Here is a 7,517-nt window from a genome sequence, read left to right on the forward strand (position 1 = left end):
TTTATAATAATGTTTTCAGTTAAATTAGTAAAGTTAGGAAATATTACCAGAGTAAAAAAGTGTATTTTGTTGTTGTTATTATTACTAGTGATTTGTTTCTGTGTGTATGTTTTTATAGTGAAGTTTTGTTTAATGTGTTTAAATGTGTAATAGTATAATTAAACAGCAGTTTAATTCAAAAGTATAATTTTATTCAAAAATGAATTACTTAATTAGCTATTAATGTAACATTGTTAATGACTGAAGTTCAGTTGATGATTTTAATATTATTTAAATAGAAAATGTTTTTTGTTCTATTCAAAGTTGAGTAGTTGTGTTCTATAGTATGAAGTTCTGTAGTGTAGTTATTAGATTTAATATATTTTTTTTTCCATGGAAAAATATGGTATGTATAAGTTTTATTCATGGTCTTAATATTTAGATAGATGTATAAGTTTCATTGGATTATGTTTAGTTAATATATGTGTATTTTTTTGTTTTGTATATTTGCTCTTTGTTGTATAATTTAAAGTTATGTCTAAATCTTTCTTTTTTTATTTAGGAATGGAATGAGGAGTGCAAGAAGTATTTACAAGCAGCAGGCCAATTTTTTTATTTTTTGTTAACAAAAAGGGTTTTTTGTTGATAGACGTTGATAGTCTTTGAAATATTTTATTTTTGTGTAATAAAATTTTGTTGAAAACTTATCTAAGTTTTGAACTTTTTTATAGTGTTGAATGTGTTCCGAAATTTATAGAAAAATGTCATGTTTAGTATAATTAACATTTTTGACTGTAAAAAATATGTTTGTGTTGAATGCAAGTGAAAATGACTGGACCTTAAAATGGGTGTTTGTAAAATTAGTTTAGATTTTTATGTAAATAATTTATTTTTCAACAAATATTTATATATGAATAAGTAACTCGAAGAAAAAGTTTTAAGTCAGTTTAATATGTGAATTGAACAAAAACAATTTAAACTTGTTCAAGATCTGTTTTGTTTTCTTTACTTGTATACTAAAAACATTGTTTGTAGCATGTTCAAACAACTCTGTATGACAGCAAAGAATGTGATAGTTGATGAATTTTACCAGACAATAATAATACAATTCTAAAATTATAATAGGATTTACTGCAAGTTAGGGCTGTGCAATATGGACAAAATAATCTTATTGCGATTTTTTGAACGAATATTGCGATTGCGATTTTATTTGCGATTTTTTTTTTTTCAAACAAGCTACATACATACATTCTAAATGTATTCAGTGCACAAGAAGTGCATAACAAAACATTTCACCATGAAATAACATAGTATTAAGTTTAATAAACAAAACTGCAGTAAAATTGTCTTTAAAACAGACAACATAAAATAAATAAGCCATTTTACTTTTTTCCCGGTACTTTAGCCTACTTTGTGCAATAACGAATACATTCATTTCAGTGGAAAAATAAGTCCAAAACTCTAAACTTTAACATTTTGAGGGTACGAAAATCTTTTGCTTTTTTTTTTTTTCCTGATAATGAAAAAGCATAAACATTTATTTATTTTTAATCAAATGAAAAATAAACCCTTTTAATTTTTGTCAAACAAACAGAAATTTACTGTTAAAATCAATGCGTGGAAGAAAAATTATATTCAGTTTAAAACGTTTAAATAATAATTAAGTGGTTAATCTTGTTGTAATATTTTTTTATCATAGATATTGTTTTATGTAAATTATTTAAATAGGAATATATTAACACCTACATTATACTGTACAAAAGTAATACAGGACTAATATTGTTCTGTTACATGTTAAACCGTACTTTTATTTTGACAGGTTGCAGTGAAGTTTCTGTGTGTATACGATGCTAGTTTTCTCAAATGAAACGGTAAAAGTGAAACTCACAGCAGCGATTTGGCGATTGAGTTTATCTGTTCATGTGAGATGCAAATGCCAAAAATTAGCGGGAGCGTCACGTGTGCTTCAGTATGAGTGTAGTAAAAAAATAAAACGCGTCTGCACCATTCATACATACAGAATCAAACGGAACATGCAGGATTCATATTAAAACGGTCTTTTTGCATTTCAGTTTTCACAGACACTAGTCCATATCGCGATTTGAATTAAGTGACAGACCAACTTTTGATTTATTAATCCAAAAATCGACGAATTACGTGGCATTCCGCGCTATAGTAAATTAGGTTTTTATGAATGGAGTCTGTGATCCAGTCCGTGTTTTCTTGGAGGAGACATTGTAATCACGCGACCATGAAGAGACAGAAATGGCATGCCTTAGTGTAAATAAGATAAATAACATAAGGCAATTTAGTATGTTTAATAAAAGAACTATGTATAGACCTGTTCTATAGCAAAGATAACCTTTAATGACTTCTATTGTGATTTGGCGCTATATCGAAAATAAAATGAACTTGACGTTCAAGGGGGGCGGGGGTGCCGTTGGGGGGATAGATAAAATCGCAGCCTTGTGCGGTTTAGAAATCGCATGTGCTTAAATCGCGATTTTTTTGCGATTGCGATTAATTGCACAGCCCTATTGCAAGTCTTTGTTTATACAAATATTTTCAGTTTTAACTGTAATCATAATGTAGTGTAGTTGTAAAAGATATGTCTGTATAAATGTATCAGTAAAGTTTGACTAAATTTGATTTTAAATGTAATAATAATGATTTCATATTGTCAAAATATAAATGCAAAAGTTAAACACCAGATATTACTTTATTAGTGAATAGGATAAGCAAAGAAGTGATGTTCTGCTAGCATCTAGTGTTTTTTTTTTAAGGAAATTAAACAAAAATGGTTGGCTTCCATAAGGCTTTTGAGCTTTCATTTTACAATTTGTAAGTATTTGGGTACACTAGATTAAGACCGTATTATAAGTTTCCAAATGCATGCAAGGGGTGCCACATTTTGCTTTCAATCTCATTTACATTTAGAGTGTAGAGAATTGTAATGATTTTGTATTAATAAGCTACAATAATTTTGAAATGGTTACGTTAATGTAGATCGAAAATGTAAGTCTGACAGCATAACATATTAATTATGGAGAATATGCTTAGAATAGATATCTACATTAACTATTGAAATGAACAGGTTAAAGAATATTATTTAATACAGTAAGTTTTAAAGAGAAATCGTCACCTTGGAATTGTAAGGTTCTATCTGCGTTCCGAGTGGTTTTGAGATATTGAGCTTCAAAGTTTTTGCATTCTTTATAGCAAAAATGATATGGGGAACAAGCCTCTTTCCTACATGAGAATGACAGAGACCCTAAATGTATTCTGAATGTACAATAAAAATAAAAGTAGTTTACTTATAATTTGTTTTAAAACATAAATTACTGTAACAATGTGTCAACATGTATGAGAATTTAATACTTTCTTTATCACATTTATTTAATATTTTAGGACAAATATTTTTTTCTTGTTTAAGTTAGGCATAAAAGGCAGCGCTGAATATTTTGTCCAGAGCAGAGGTTAATTTTATAATTATAGTGGGCAATTAAAGACATTATTGCAGAAAAAGTTTAAAAAAATCAGCTACTCTAATCCATCTGACCAGGACTTTATTCCACAAAAAGCCATATTCAACCATATTCGCAAAAGTATCGTTTTCAACATCTTTAATAACAACTGTTTGATCGCTATTGACCACATTCAACATCAAACGACAGTGACACTTATATTTCATTAGCCTATGTACTTTACATTATGCAGTTGCTCTGCAGTAGCCTAAAGCCATTCAAGCCAGTTGCAGTCCATTATTTGTTTTATGCCGGTAATGTATAATGCCGGTAGTGGTAATTATGAGTAAAAAAAAAAAAATCATGCCATCATTATGTTTTAAACACTGCCACTTTGAGGAATAAATGTGAAATGCACTCATTGATTTTAGAGACGTGCAATTGTTGTTTTACGTTTAATCTTTCCTGCTGTTATGGAGCAGTCTGGCGACATGACAAAGAAAATTTATCTGATTGGTCCTCTTGTTTGCATTCGAAGTGCTGATTGGCTCACAGATAGAACCAAGTTATAGTTCTACTCTGTAGATAGAACCTTTTTCTTTTCAAAATAAAAAGTCCTTAAATGTACAGAACTTTAAAAAAAAAAAACCCATCACATTATGTAAATAAGTTGTCACAGAATAAGAATACGTGAATAACTCAATTTTGACAACTTTTTTGACTATTTTTTTGACATCTGACAAGATTATTATTATTATTATTATTTTATTTTTTTACTGGTGGTGTTATTATTTCTCCATGTCCCTTGAATGTGTACTGGTATTTCAAGTATTTTACATACCTTATTGTATTGTAACTTTAGGATTAAAATGACATAGAGACATATTTTTAAAATGACACATAATATGATATATTTTTGCTTCCACTGAACAATAAATATGACCTGAATAAAATGGCTTCATTTTAATATGTTGTATATACACTCACTGAAAATAATACTTGACAAATAGTTCTAAAAAAGCTCTAAAGTTATGCAATTTAAAACTTTAAAATAGTCACATTTTGCATGTGTGTAGAGAGCATCACATCACAACATAAGCATCACATTTGTGTAAATTATTATTCATTAATTATTTCTTATTAATTTTCATCACTACTAGAACACAGGTTAGAATATTATCACAATACAATATTGTCCCTAAACCAGATCGCTCCTTCATGTGTCTATGACGTCGCTGTTGCGTATGTATTAAATATAACTGATAATTTAAATAAAATGGGTAACACTTTACAATAAGGTCCATTAGTTAAACATTAGTTAATATATTAACTAACATGAACTAACCATGAGCAATATATTTGTTACTGTATTAACTAATCTTTATTAACGTTAGTTAATGGAAATACAGTTGTTCATTGTTTATTCATGTTAGTTCACACTGCATTAACTAATGTTAACAAAATTTTAATAATGCATTAGTAAATGTTGAGATTAACATTACCAAAAATTAGTAAATGCTGTATAAGTGCAGTTCATTATTAGTTCGTGTTAACTAATGTGGTTAACTAATGTTAACTAATGAACCTTATTGTAAAGTGTTGCCATAAAATGTTTTATTTAATTCAAGTAGCCCACTTGTACATAATTATTTTATAGGGTTCAAAATATATACAGATTTGACATTTTCCCCTCATACTTCTGTCGGAATGGGTATGAAGTTGGCATTGAATTTTATTTGAAATGGTATTAAAAAGGTCTTAAAAAGCCTTGAATTTCATTTGGAGGATCCCGGGGGTACCCCGTTATAACAATTACATTATTATGTTATTTAATATAGTGTATACGTTTTAAACACATATGGAGACACTTAGCTGTAGATACAATTTTTTTTAAGAAATGTTAGATATTATACTATAGTATGAATCCAAATTCCTGTAAAACAACTGTTATTTATTTGAAATGCATTATTATTTTAAATGAAATAATTGGTAGCAAAATGCTTGCTTGAAGTCTTCTGTTTCTAATAAGATTTTCATATTTCAAAATATATAATGTTATAACTTTTTATTATTACATCCACTAGAGGGCGCGCGCGCGATTTATTAGCTGAGAGAACGTGGTTCCGTTTTGACAGGAAAGAACGCCATTTTGTGTTTTATGTCCTGCAGGTAAGAATGTGTTCTGCTTGTTTCTCTGTTATCTTAATCATCCATGCATTAATGTTAGTCATCCAGGATATTCGTAAGTCAGTCTAAGTTGTATTTTGTGTATTTGTATGTTTTATTGTTGTATTTTGTAAATAAATGTTTAAAAGGTAACAATTGTTACAGCAGTAGGTTCGTATGGTTTACATATTCACTGGTTAGAATGCGATGTGGCTATTTGTTTGGGTGTTGGAATTATTATTATTTTAATACTGTTATTAATGTAAATAAATCTTAGTATTGAAATAGTTGGAAGGTATGTTTGTAATGGTTTGTTGCTTAACCTTTTTTTTTCTTTTTAATTAACGTTAATCATATTATCTTTACGTTTTAAAGGATCGGTCACAAAAATAATTAGTCTTTTATTCAGTCGTATTCAGATGAGGATGTCAATTTTAGTGATATAGTGTATTATATAAAGCACGTGCAGTGCATGGCCAAGGCTTATAAATAAAAATATGTTCATTGATCGTTAGATAAGAGCTGGATTGACAGACTGTGTGACCAATCATAATGATATTTCGTGCTTTATGTGAATATAAATAGATGATCAGTTCGTGTGGCACTGGAGCAGAGGCAATAATGTGATTTTTCTCGAGACATTAAGGAGCCACAAAACAGTGTTTTTTGTTTGAATTTCTTACAAAATGACAAAATATGAAGCTGAGACCTTGTTTAATAGTAGAAGTAACGTATTTCTTGTCTGTCACTTTAATGTCACGTAATGTTGAATGTATAATTCTTTATTGTTTTTAAAGTTCAAGTACTATGAATGACACAAATTATATATTTGTATTGTAGCCATTGCTTAAGTGGAAATATTTGGTAGCATAAATCGGTGGATAAATATTAGGAATTATGATTTTGTCTAAAGAAACAAAAATGTAACATTTGATGGTATCAGCATGTTTAGTAAAGCTTGCACATAATTGTTTCATTTTTGTCGACAGGTAAAAATATGCAGTTTCATACTTTTAAAAGCTAGAAAAAAACCTTGAAATATAGTGTTATGTCTACATTTGTTTTTGTTTAATGTAATAATTGTTTATATGTTTTGTTATATTTTACTCACAGTTTTCTGTTGCAGAAGATTTGGAGAAATCTGATTTGAGGTAAGATGTTATATTTATTATTCTTTATCTATTAATAATATAATAATTTAATATAGTGAAGTCAAAAGTTTACATACACCTTGCAAAATCTACAAAAGTTAATTGGTTATCAAAATGTGTTAGTAATCACAATGGAGAGATACAAAATAGATGTTACTCTTTAAATATTGACCTGAATAAGGTATTTCACATAAAACATGTTTACATATAGTACAGAAGAGAAAATCATAGTTGTGTTTATAAAATGTCCTTGTTGAAAATTTACAGTACACTTGTTTTTTAATAGTTGTTAATAAGTGTTCTTTTCCTAAACAACTGCTGTTCTTTTAGAATAATGAATAAGGTCCCACAAATTCTTTGTTTTTGTTTTTTTTGCAATTTTTGTGTATTTGAACACTTTTCAAGAATGATTGTATGGACAACTGATGGATTGTTAACAGATGATCACTGATGCTTTACTAAAAAAAAAAAAACATGCGTTAAGAGCTAGGGGTGAAAACGTTTGAACTTTAAGTTCAGGATAAATTAAATAAACTTTTGTCATGTTCTGGGAATTATGCAAAAAATATATACTTTTCATTCTTCTTAATGCATGTTTTTTTTTAATTCTGAAACATCAGTGAGTGTTTGAACCTTCTCTAATAGTTGCATATGAGTCCCTCACTTGTCCTTAGTGTGAAAAGATGCATCTCAAAATCATACAGTCATTGTTGGAAAGGGTTCAGATACACAAACTATTTTGTGGAAGCTGAAGGGT

Source organism: Garra rufa, chromosome 1, assembly GCF_049309525.1.
Source record: "Garra rufa chromosome 1, GarRuf1.0, whole genome shotgun sequence".
In the NCBI taxonomy this organism is placed as follows: domain Eukaryota; kingdom Metazoa; phylum Chordata; class Actinopteri; order Cypriniformes; family Cyprinidae; genus Garra; species Garra rufa.